The sequence below is a fragment of the Prionailurus bengalensis genome, chromosome C2, assembly GCF_016509475.1.
Source record: "Prionailurus bengalensis isolate Pbe53 chromosome C2, Fcat_Pben_1.1_paternal_pri, whole genome shotgun sequence".
Classification (NCBI taxonomy): Eukaryota; Metazoa; Chordata; class Mammalia; order Carnivora; family Felidae; genus Prionailurus; species Prionailurus bengalensis.
Window position 1 is genome coordinate 81,999,688 of NC_057350.1, and position 11,171 is coordinate 82,010,858.

The following is an 11,171-nucleotide window of genomic DNA, read 5'->3' on the forward strand; positions in this document are numbered from 1 at the left end:
TAGAAATGCATATTTTTAGGCCCCACCCAGACCTACTGACTCGGAAATTCTGGGGATGAAACCAGTAGTCTGTGTTTTACCAAACAAGCTCTCTCAGCAATTCTGTTGCTGAAGTTTAAGAATCCTTACCATATGCTGTACCTGTAATTCTTTCTCCTGGACTGGTATGTAATCTGATAGTTTCCAAAAGCATTCAAATATTGAAATATTCATTTTAACGTATCTTTGCCACTTGTATTAGTTATCTGTTAGTGCATAACGATGTTACCACAAACTTGGTGGCTTCAAACACCTATTTATTGTCTCCCAATTTCTGTAGTTCAGGAGTCCAGGCATGACTTAACCGGGTCCCCTCCTTCAGCGTCTCATATGGCTGCAAAGTGCCAGCTGGGACGGCAGTCTCATCAGAGGCACAGCTGGGATAGGATCTGCTTCTAAATTCACATCATCGTTGGAACAGTTCTCTTCTGTCTACCAGCTAGCGACCACCCTCAGCTCCTTGCCACTTTGAGGTCTTCCTAATATGGCCATTTGCCTTACAAAGCCAGCAAGGCAGTCTCTCCTAACAAAACTGGAGTCACACTTTCATGTAACAAAATCATATAAACATCCCATCACCTTTGCCCTATTCTCTTACTTAACAGCAAATTCTAGGTTGCACCCACACTGAAGGGGAGGATATTACATGGAGGCAAGAATACCAGGAAGTAGGGATCGCCTGTCTGCTACATCACTCAGTACTTTTTGTTTAAGTGCCTTTGTTTCATCACATGCTTTAACTCTATTTTACCAAACTTCTGAGGTACCATTTAGGTCATTCAATAATAAACATTCTGAAAAATATTGACTAGAATAATCTTTGCAAAGCTGGGCCTCATGGTCAGTCCAATCAGCCAACCCTGACTCTGACTTACTTTCTGTCAGAAAAGGTCAGGTGTCATTTTTCAGTTCAAATAAGTGTGTTAATCTGAAATTTAAGAAATAACATAACAACTTGGAATAATACATTCTATAGCATGTATGGTAAGATAGATTACTAAAAGCAGTCACGTCAAAATTAAATGGATGCATATCTAATATAATTGATCACATCTAAGTTACCAGAACAAGATGATAAGGGTAGTACTCATTACTTTATAATTATTCAGCATGATCTGTGACTAAAGCTACCAGTTATTATTAATGTGATGAGTATTACTGAAGGCAAGGTACTCCTTCAGTAAGTGTATATCCATGTGGGTACTGAACCCTGGTGGACAGCTTCTGGGGATAATGCAATAAAATGATGCATTATAAAGGCCAAAATAGCTCCATTAATTTCATTAGACATTATGATCAAATTTCACATGTATTTAATGAAAAAGAAAGGTATATATTGCTAAAACTAATTGGTCCAGCAGCTAGCATATAATCTTATTTTTTGTTAATAAGAGCTGGAAAATCTCATTATAAGCTGAAATAAGATGAGTATTGGCTATAATTGCAATGCACATTTCATAATATGATTTGACAAAATAGGTTTGAACTATTTTATTGAACGAGGCATAGCAAATTCGAAACACATGAGATTTTTATATAGCACCTATTTTGTGCGCTTGCATGAAGGATACTTTGTTTGCAAATTTCTTTTTTTTTATCTCAAACCTGTGAAAAGTGGGAAGAATAATACAATAAACACTGGTAAACATGTCAATTAAATTCATCTAACCTTCTACCTTTTCATAAAGGTATATAAAATGAAAGCTCCTGAGCTGCAAGGACTATACCAAGCCTATTGTCTAGGAAAATGTGTCACAAGCTGGATTCGTCTGACATTTTCTCATAATTAGATTCAGGTTAGACATTCTTGGCAGGAATACTACTTAAGTGTTAGTGTACTGCCTATCACATCACCTCGAGAGGCACATGATGTCAGTTTGCCCTGATAATACTGACGCTGAATCTGATCGCTTGATTAAGGTGATGATGCCAGTTCTTTCTATTATAAAATTACTCTTTCCCCTATGTGATTAACAGGTAGCCCATTCCCCAATTAAATTTTGCCTGATGATTTTATCATCCTCTGATGATCTTGCCTGAGTAAATAAATATACACATTGGATGTTGTCCAATGTCAATTTCCTGGTATATCTTGAAAGGTGAGTAGACCTCTTGGCTCATATCACAGAAAAATCCAGGGGTAACACATAGTTGAATCCAGAAGCTCAGATAATTTCCCCAGTACCTAGTCTCTTTCTACCACACAAGGCTCTGCTTTTCATTTTGTTGGTTTCATTCATGGGTTACACATGATGGTGGTCCCTGAAAGCCCAGGCTTACACTTGACAGCTTCAAGTCCAATAGAAAAAGACTACCTCTTCTGAAATAATACCAATAAAAGTCTTAGAGCGAAGTCTTCTTGACTCTGATTGTCTTAGCTTGGGTCATGCCCCATCTCTGAGCCAATGCCTGTGGCCAGGGTGATGACACCATTTGATTTACATACCCAGTCCTGGAGCAGGAGCTAGTGTCTCAGTTCCAAACAGACCATATGGACTGAGAGGTGGTTCCCCAAGGAAAACAGAGGGGCTGTTATTAAAGGGAGAGGCAAAGGGTGCTGGGCAGGAGGCAGAAACAACAGATGTCTCCTATAACTGATTATTCAATAAAGATGTTTAGACATCTGATAAGCCATCTGAAAAGACCAACGTTGGGGAATAGGGAGTAAAGCAAGGCACCTATTCACTCTTCACATCAAAACAAATTCCAGATGATTTTAAAATTCTTTATGTAAAAAACAAAACCACAAAAGGACTGGAAGAAAGCATGACTGAATAATTTTAAATGTTGGGAATAGAGATAGACTGTTTAGGCATGACACAAAACACAGAAATAAAAAAGGATAATATTGATAAAAGTTGAGTACATAAAGCCTTAAAAGCTTTTGTACATCAGAAATACCACACTGAGTGAGGTAAGGAAGATCTGCAATGAAGATATAATAGTTTGAAAATCTATACACCAAGAAATGTAATAATGACCATCATGTAGCATAAGTTAGAAAAGATACAAGAAGAAATAAACACAAATACATTAGAAGGAGACTTTAATTCACCTCTCTTAGTCCATGACAGTTCAAGTGGATAAATGATGATAGATGAGCAATGATAGATAAGACCTTACATATATAATTATTAGTAAAGAAGTTCTGATAGATAAAATTTCAACTCTGTACCCTGAAAATAAAGAATACATTCCCCTTCCCCCAAGGGTCCATGAAACATTCATGAAACTTGATCAGGTATTGGACCATCAGAAAGCATTCTCAGACCGATGTAAAAAAATACCAGTGATAATATAGTCAGAAGATAAAAAGACTCTTCCACCTTCAGAAAATTTTTTTTAAATGTTAAAATTCTGTCTTAAACATTTCTTGGGCTTAAGGGAAAATGACAACTGAAGTTCTAGTCTATCTAGAAGCAGCAATAATGAAAACAACATACTCCTATATATAGAACCTATGGGCTAGATTTAAAGCAGTGTTCAGTGAAAATTCCATAACTTTGTTTATACTGATAGAGAAGACAGAAAAAAACAATTGAGCATCTGATTTCAAAATTAGAAAAAGAACAACAGAAACTATAGGAAACCAGAAAGAAAAAGAAATCAATGTTGGAAAAGAGAAAAAATAATAGAAATAAGAATGAATTAAGACATAATGAATAAATTAAGGGGAAAATAATAAAATAGATTAAATTTGCCAATCTATTAAGTAAAAAAGCAGGTATGGTAGGCAGAATAATGGCCCAACCAAAGATGTCTACACTCTAATCCCCAGGACCTATGAATGGCAAAAGGGACTTTGCAGATGTGATTAAGGTGAAAGACCTTGAGATGGAAAGAGTATCCTGGATTATCCAAGTGGGTTCAACCTAATCCCATGAACCCTTAAAATCAGAGAACCTTTCCCTGTTGAGATCAGAGAGAGATGTAACAATGGGTGAGGGTCAGAGAGATGTATGAGAGAATTTGGTATGCTATTGCTGGCTTGAAGATGGAAATAGGAGACCATAAGCCAAGGAATGCAGGTGGTCTATGGAAACTGGAAAAGGCAGAGAAAGGGCTTCTCTCCTAGAGCCTCCAGAAAAGAACAAAGCCCTGTCAACAACCTCATTTTAACCTGGTGGTACCCAAGTCAGACTTCCTACCTACTGAAATGTGAGATAATAGGTCACTATGCTTGTGGTAATTTGTTACAGCAACAAAAGAAAACTAAAAAACAATGAGGAAGTTCAACTTCACAAACAAAAACTGACAGGGCAGAACTATACCTTAGAATTAGAGGAAATTTAAAAATCAGGAGGCTAATTTGCTAAATCAATGCAAATAACTTTGAAAACCTGAATGAAATTGATAAACTTGTAGGAAAATATAATTCCCTAAAATCAACCCCAGAACAGGTAGAAAAGAAAAGTAGACCAATTTCCATAAAAGGAGGTGAGAAATGTATCAGAGAGCTACTCCCTCCAAAAGCAGCAAACTCAGAGAATTTCACAGGGAGTCCCCCCCACCGCCCACACACACACACCCCCACAGGGAATTTTTTTACCAGACTTCTTGAGAGTTGACAATGCCAATGTTATCTAAACTGTTCCACAGCTTCAGAAAAAATTAAAACCTTATAAATGTTTTTCTTTATAGTGAGAATTAACACCAATACAGATAAATAACAAAGATTACATACACAAAAGCTACAGGTCAATCAAATTTCTAAATATAGATACAAAAATCCTAAGTGAAATATTAACAGACCACAACAGAATTAAAAAAAAAAAAAGACTACATGAGAATAGACTATGCATGCATGGATGGTTCAATACTAGCAAATCAACCAGTATAATTCATATTACCAGATCTAGGAAGAAAAAGAATATGACCATTCCCATAGACACTGAAAAGGCATTTGACAAAATTTAAAGAGCATGCATTTAAATCACTAATAAATATACAAGGAGTCAAGGAATTAGAAACTCATAATTCAGCAACCATTACAATAATATAATTGATGCAAGCTAAGAACCATCGGTGAATGCTAAAATTAGTAGGTGAAAAGTTTGAGGACTAACAGGATATTTGCATAGTCTCAGAGTATCTCCCCAAAGATATTTATTAATTGCAATGGAAAACATAGTAACCTTACAGAGGAAAAACCATCTGTTAACAGATGGTTAACACTGTCAAGCGGTGAAAGTTAATGTCACCAATAACAAGACAAATCAGCACCCCGTGATATGACACAATGAAAAAACACAGCATCCCTTCAGTAGTATTCCTTCACAGCAGTAGAACCTTATCCTAATCATGAGGAAACATCAGACAAACCTAAACTAAGGGACTTTCTACTAAAAAACCAGTCTCTATTCTTTAAAAATGTCAGTATCGTGAAACAGAAAGAAAAAGCTGAGGAAGTATGTTCAGATAAACAACAACAACAACCTAAAAAAACATGACAAATGAATCCAAAACGATCCAAAATTTTTCTTTGCTATAAAGGACATTATTGGGACAATGGATAGATCTGAATAAGGTCCATAGATCAGATAACATATTAATGTTAACTTCCTGATTTTTATCATTGACTTACGTTTATACAAAATATATACTGAAGTATATAGGGGTAAAGTAGCATCCTGTGTGCAGCAGTTCAGGAAAAAATGTATAAGAATAAATCAATGTGTTAGAAAACAGAAAAATAGTAGAATTAAGAATAAATCAAATAGGGGTGCCTGGGTGGCTCAGTCAGTTAAACATCTGACTCTCGGTTTCAGCTCAGGTCATGATCTCAAGGTTTGTGAGTTCAAGCCCCACATTGGTGGACTCTGTGCTGACAGCACGGGGCCTGCTTAGGATCGTCTCTCTCTGCCCCTCCACTACTCTCTCTCTCTCTCATTCTTAAAACAAATAAACTTAAAAAAAAGAATAAATCAAAGCATAATGAATAAATTAAGGGAAAATAATAAAATATATAAATGTAAACATATCCATTTATTTGTTTAAATGAAATTAGATTGAGAGGGAGAAAGCAAAGGTGGTAAGCTGGAAACATTTGGGAAATCTTGGCAATACCTATGTGGGAATTCTTTGTATTGCTTCTTAAACAGCCTTGATTATGATAAGGAAGGAGAGAGAAGTTGGTCAAACGTTCGGAGGGTTTGGGGTATTTTTGTAAGACTTTTTAAAATTTTAAGTAAGCTCTACACCGAACATGAGCCTTGAACTCACAACCCCGAGATCAAGAGTCATCATGCTCCACAGATTGAGCCAGCCAGGTGCCCCTGGGGTATTTTTAATGAGAGAAACTTGAGCCTACTTAAATAAAGATAGCAGTAGTGGGGAGCACATGGTAAACGGGGAGAGAGTGTCCATGAGAGAGAGGAAGAGCAAACGAGTGAGAGAACAGATGAGGAAATGCTTGAGACTATAAAAAAGAATAAATATTCAAAGCTGAAAATGTGGTAAACACGGAAAGGTATGTATAAAAGAATACAAATCACCCATCATAACAAGACCTAACACGAAGGCTCACTGATGGACTTGTTTTGGCACAGGCAGGCCAGAAGGAGGCACAGGGCTCTCATTTCATAGATGCGGGAACTAAGGCTCAGAGACACAAATTATCTCCTTTAGATTACGGAACTGGTTGAGGGCAAACATCACTTTCTAATTCCCCACCCAGTGCTCTTTCCACTTTAGAGGAAAGCCCCCAGTAGTTGTCAGCCAGGGGAGGCTCTGCCCCCAGAAGCAATGGCAGATGTGGGAGATCCTTTTTGATCATCGTAAGACGAGGGAATACTACTGCCATTTAGTGCATGGGGAGCTGAAATGTTAAAGTTGTTACAGTAATCCAAGAAGTCCTACACAATGAAGATGGTACTATCCAAAATACCACTGCACCTTTGTCAGAAAAACTGTGCCTAAAAATCAGTCTTCTGGGGTCTACAGTCAACCAGCCCACCATTACTGAGCCATGTGACTGGGAAAGGCACCAATTCTTCTCATTCATCTTGAAAATGAGCATTTCGTTCCAAATGGGAACTCACATCCTTCAGCCTCTGACATGCCCAGATTCTGTCATCACATTGGGTGGGCCCCTCAGAGGAGACCAACAGCCCCTCAGAGGAGACCAGGCTGATTCTGCCAATGATACACAAGTGTCGGCCGAGTAAATCCCCAAAGCCTCCACTTTGTAACCTCCTTGGGCTGGGCTGGTTCACAGACTTCCGAAGCTAGACATCTGGAATTTAGATGATAACTGTGCTTTCTGTAAAACTCTACAGTTACAAAGTATTTTCACCTGGATTATTTCATTCAGTCATTCCATTAGCCCAGGGAAGAAGTTATTACAGCTCCAATTTTATAAAGGAGAGAAATTAGATTCAGAGTAAAAATGACTTCCCTAGATAACGGGTCAGTAAGTGAAAGATGGAGCAGGGATGAAATCCTGTCTTCTGAGGCCAAGTTCGGACCCCCTCCTTCCCACCCCTACTCCCACCATTGCCCTCGGGACAAATGCCAGTCTTCTGGTCCCTTTGGTCGAGGCTGGGCAATAATCTCCTCTCTCCCCCACCCTCTTGTTTTAGGCCATTCTTTTTGCTAGGATCAGAAATCAACCAAAGAGCAGGAAAGATAACCCCAGACTTGCTCTCAGCTTCCTGAGGAAACAACTTCCTAACACCAACAATAGACGGCCAACTGGTCTGAAAGGTAGTGAGCTCTCTGTCACTAGGGGTGTTTAAGAAGACACTGAATGACTACCTGGCAAAGATGTAGTAGAGGAGATTCCTAATGTGCAAGTTAAAAAGATCTCTGAGGTCCCTTCCAAATTTGAGAGCAGAGGACTCCGTGCTTAGGAAGACAGCATGGTTCGGAAGCCGGCTGGGCAGAGGCCCAGGCTGTGGAATAGAGACAAGTCTGAAGAAGGAAAGAAAGAAAGAGAAAAAAAAATCTGAAAGCAATTGTGAAAACGAAAGCGGACTCTTCTCTTCCAAGAAAGAAACTGGAGCCCCAACAGGGATGGGGAGACAAACTGGGTTGATGCCTAAAGAGAAAGTCAGAGGAAATGTCAGTATTTCTCAAATAGCCTTGCCCAGAAAATGTGTCAACAAACACGCAGCCAAACTTCACCGACTACCACTCAGGCAACACAGACAAGAAAAAGAGGAGCAGTCTCTTGAGAGAGAAGCACTTGAATTGAGTTAAAAATATATTGAATTCACAATCAATCAAAAATGCTAAAGGCCCAGAGAATGCCTCTGGACTAGACTTCTTCCATTTCCCTGAAAGCAAGTGGTGTGAGATTCTTTTTAAAGTATTATCTGAATCAACGTTTGAGGGCGGAGAGTGGGAAGGACTGGCCTGTAGTGGGAAATCTGCATTTCATCTTTTAGCCAGAGCGGGATTTTAAATGCAGTTGCAGAGAGCATTCTGGGGACTCCTGCTCTTCTTACAATGGAAACCAGGTCCAGAATGTTCCCTTGCAACCTGGCAGCCTGAAGTAAGAAAAGCTTCAGGTGAAAGAAGGATCCACGTTTACAGTATCTGACAGAACCACTTTTCCCCAAAATCCGTTAGAAATCTCGTTCAACATCTCTTTCAACGAAGGGTACAAAGACTTTAATAAGTTTAGAAAAAGGGTTTTAAAATGACTCCTTTTCTTACACGTGTAAAAACATTGAGAAAATGCAGATGCACTAAAAGAAGGAAATAAACATGGCATGTTTCTCCACCACCCAAAATAAGCATTTTGGTATGTCTACTCAATTTTTTTTAACGTGATTTTTAGTCTTTTTGAATGGTTCAAAACAAAGTGGTATTGAAAAGACATTCCTTGAGAGTGTTGTCCCCACCCCACCTCCATCTATCTGTTTCCCACCCACTCCCATCCTGTTAGGTGAAATCTTTTTGGTTGTTTGTGTATCCTTGTAGCACTCCTTAATGCAAATTACAAGTACAAACAAAACTTCGTGTTTGACACCTTCCTTACCCAACGTGGGGCTCAAACTACAAGAGGCAGCCTACCACATATAGTGCATCTAACTTTTTGCTCTTGATAATATATCATTGTTCAGATTTTTTCCTGTGTTTATGCAAACATTTACTAAAACGGGATCACACTTTTGTAAGTGGCTTCATCACTCAAGAATGTTTTACGGACCTGTTTGTATATGATCAAAGAGTCTATGGTATCGTTTTTAATTTTTTTTTTATGTTTATTTATTTTTGAGAGTGAGAGAGACAGAGCGTGAGTGGGGGAGGGGCAGAGAGAGAGATCAGGAGACACGGAAGCAGGCTCCAGGTTTTGAGCTGTCAGCACAGAGCCCAAGGGGGGCCTGAACCCATAAACGCGAGATCATGACGTGAGCCTATGTCAGACACTTAACTGACTGAGCCACCAAGGTGCCCGTCTATGGTATGATATTTAAAAAATTTTTTTAATGTTTATTCATTTTTGAGAGACAGAGAGAGACAGAACCCGAGCAGGGAAGGAGCAGAGAGAGAGAGGGAGACACAGAATCCAAAACAGGTTCCAGGCTCTGAGCTGTCAGCACACAGCCGGACGTGGGGCTCAAACTCATGAACCAGGAGATCATGACCTGAGCTGAAGTCGGACGCTCAACCGACCAAGCTACCCAGGGGTCCCTCTGGTATGATTTTTAAAGGGTATTGATGTCAGGAAAAAGCTCTAGGGTACTAATATGCCTAGGTTTTGTCCCTCTCCCAATCAGATAATGTCTGGACAAGGAAAGAAGAATGCTTTGGCCCCTGGCGTCAAAAGGCCTATGAATGAGTTTCAACTCAGCCAGTTTGTTACCAGCTGTGTGCCCGCAGGCAGGAGTTAGGCTGTGAGAGTCAGTTTGAAATATTTACATCTTCTCACCCACAGTAATGCCAACCTGGCCTCTCTAACCCAGGACTGCAGTAAAGATCAAATGAGACAGTGGTTAGGAAAAGACCATTCATTGTGGGGCAACAAGGTGTTAAAATATTGATACAGCTACACCATGTATACAAGCATCCATCCATCCATGCACACACAAGTATTTGCATTTTTTTAATGTTTATTTATTTTTGAGAGAGAGCAAGCGAGCAGGGGAGGGACAGAGACAGAAGGAGACAGAGAACCCAAAGCAGGGTCTGCCCTGACAGCGGAGAGCCCAGTGCAAGGATTGAACCACGAAACATAAGGTCATGACCTGAGCTGAAGTCCCACGGGGGAAATTGAAATAATCTATAATTTGCAAAACTCCTTGCCCAGCTTTCATATTATATACATATATGTGTGTCAACGCACGTGCACACACATATACACACACATATAATTTACAAAACTGGGTTCATATTGTTTATTTTGTTTTTATAATCTCCTATTCCCACTCAACAATATAGTATAAATCCTGTTCCATATTCATAAATATTATCTTTATTGTTATTAATGGTTATATAGAATTTTATTGCATTAGTGAATATACCATACTTGGTCTAGCCAATCCACTTTTGTTGGAAATATGAGTTCTTTTGAGATTTTTAATATTATATATAATGCTATACCGGACATCTTTATAGCCAAATACTCACATACATTAGAGAAGTCAATTTTGAACGAATGCTGTATGTTTTCTTTTATGCATTCAACAACTGCTCTTGAGCACCTACACTTCACCATGAACCATCTAGGTGTTAGAGTTATAAAGATGCATCTAGGGGCACCTGGGTAGCTCAGTCAGTGAAGCGTCTGACTCTTGGATTCAGCTCAGGTCATGATCTCACGGTTCGTGGGTTCGAGCCCTGTGTTGCAGAGCCTGCTTAGGATACTCTCTGTCTCGCTGCCCTCTGTCTCTCAAAAATAAATAAACATTTTAATTAATTAGTTAATTAAATCTTTAAAAAATTATCTAAAAAACCCAACAACAACAAAGATGAATCTGGCGCAGGAACTGTCAATCTAGGAAAGGATACTAAAAGAATCATTCATTACCCCTTGGGCTCACTAGACTCCCTAAGGTTCCTAGTGTGCCTGGCAGGCCCTTCCACAGCCCTAAGTCTTATTTGTGCAGCTACCCTACTCCCTAACCTGAAATGACCCTTTCTTTGCCTGGCAAACTTCCATCTATTAGTCAAGACCCAATCCAAAT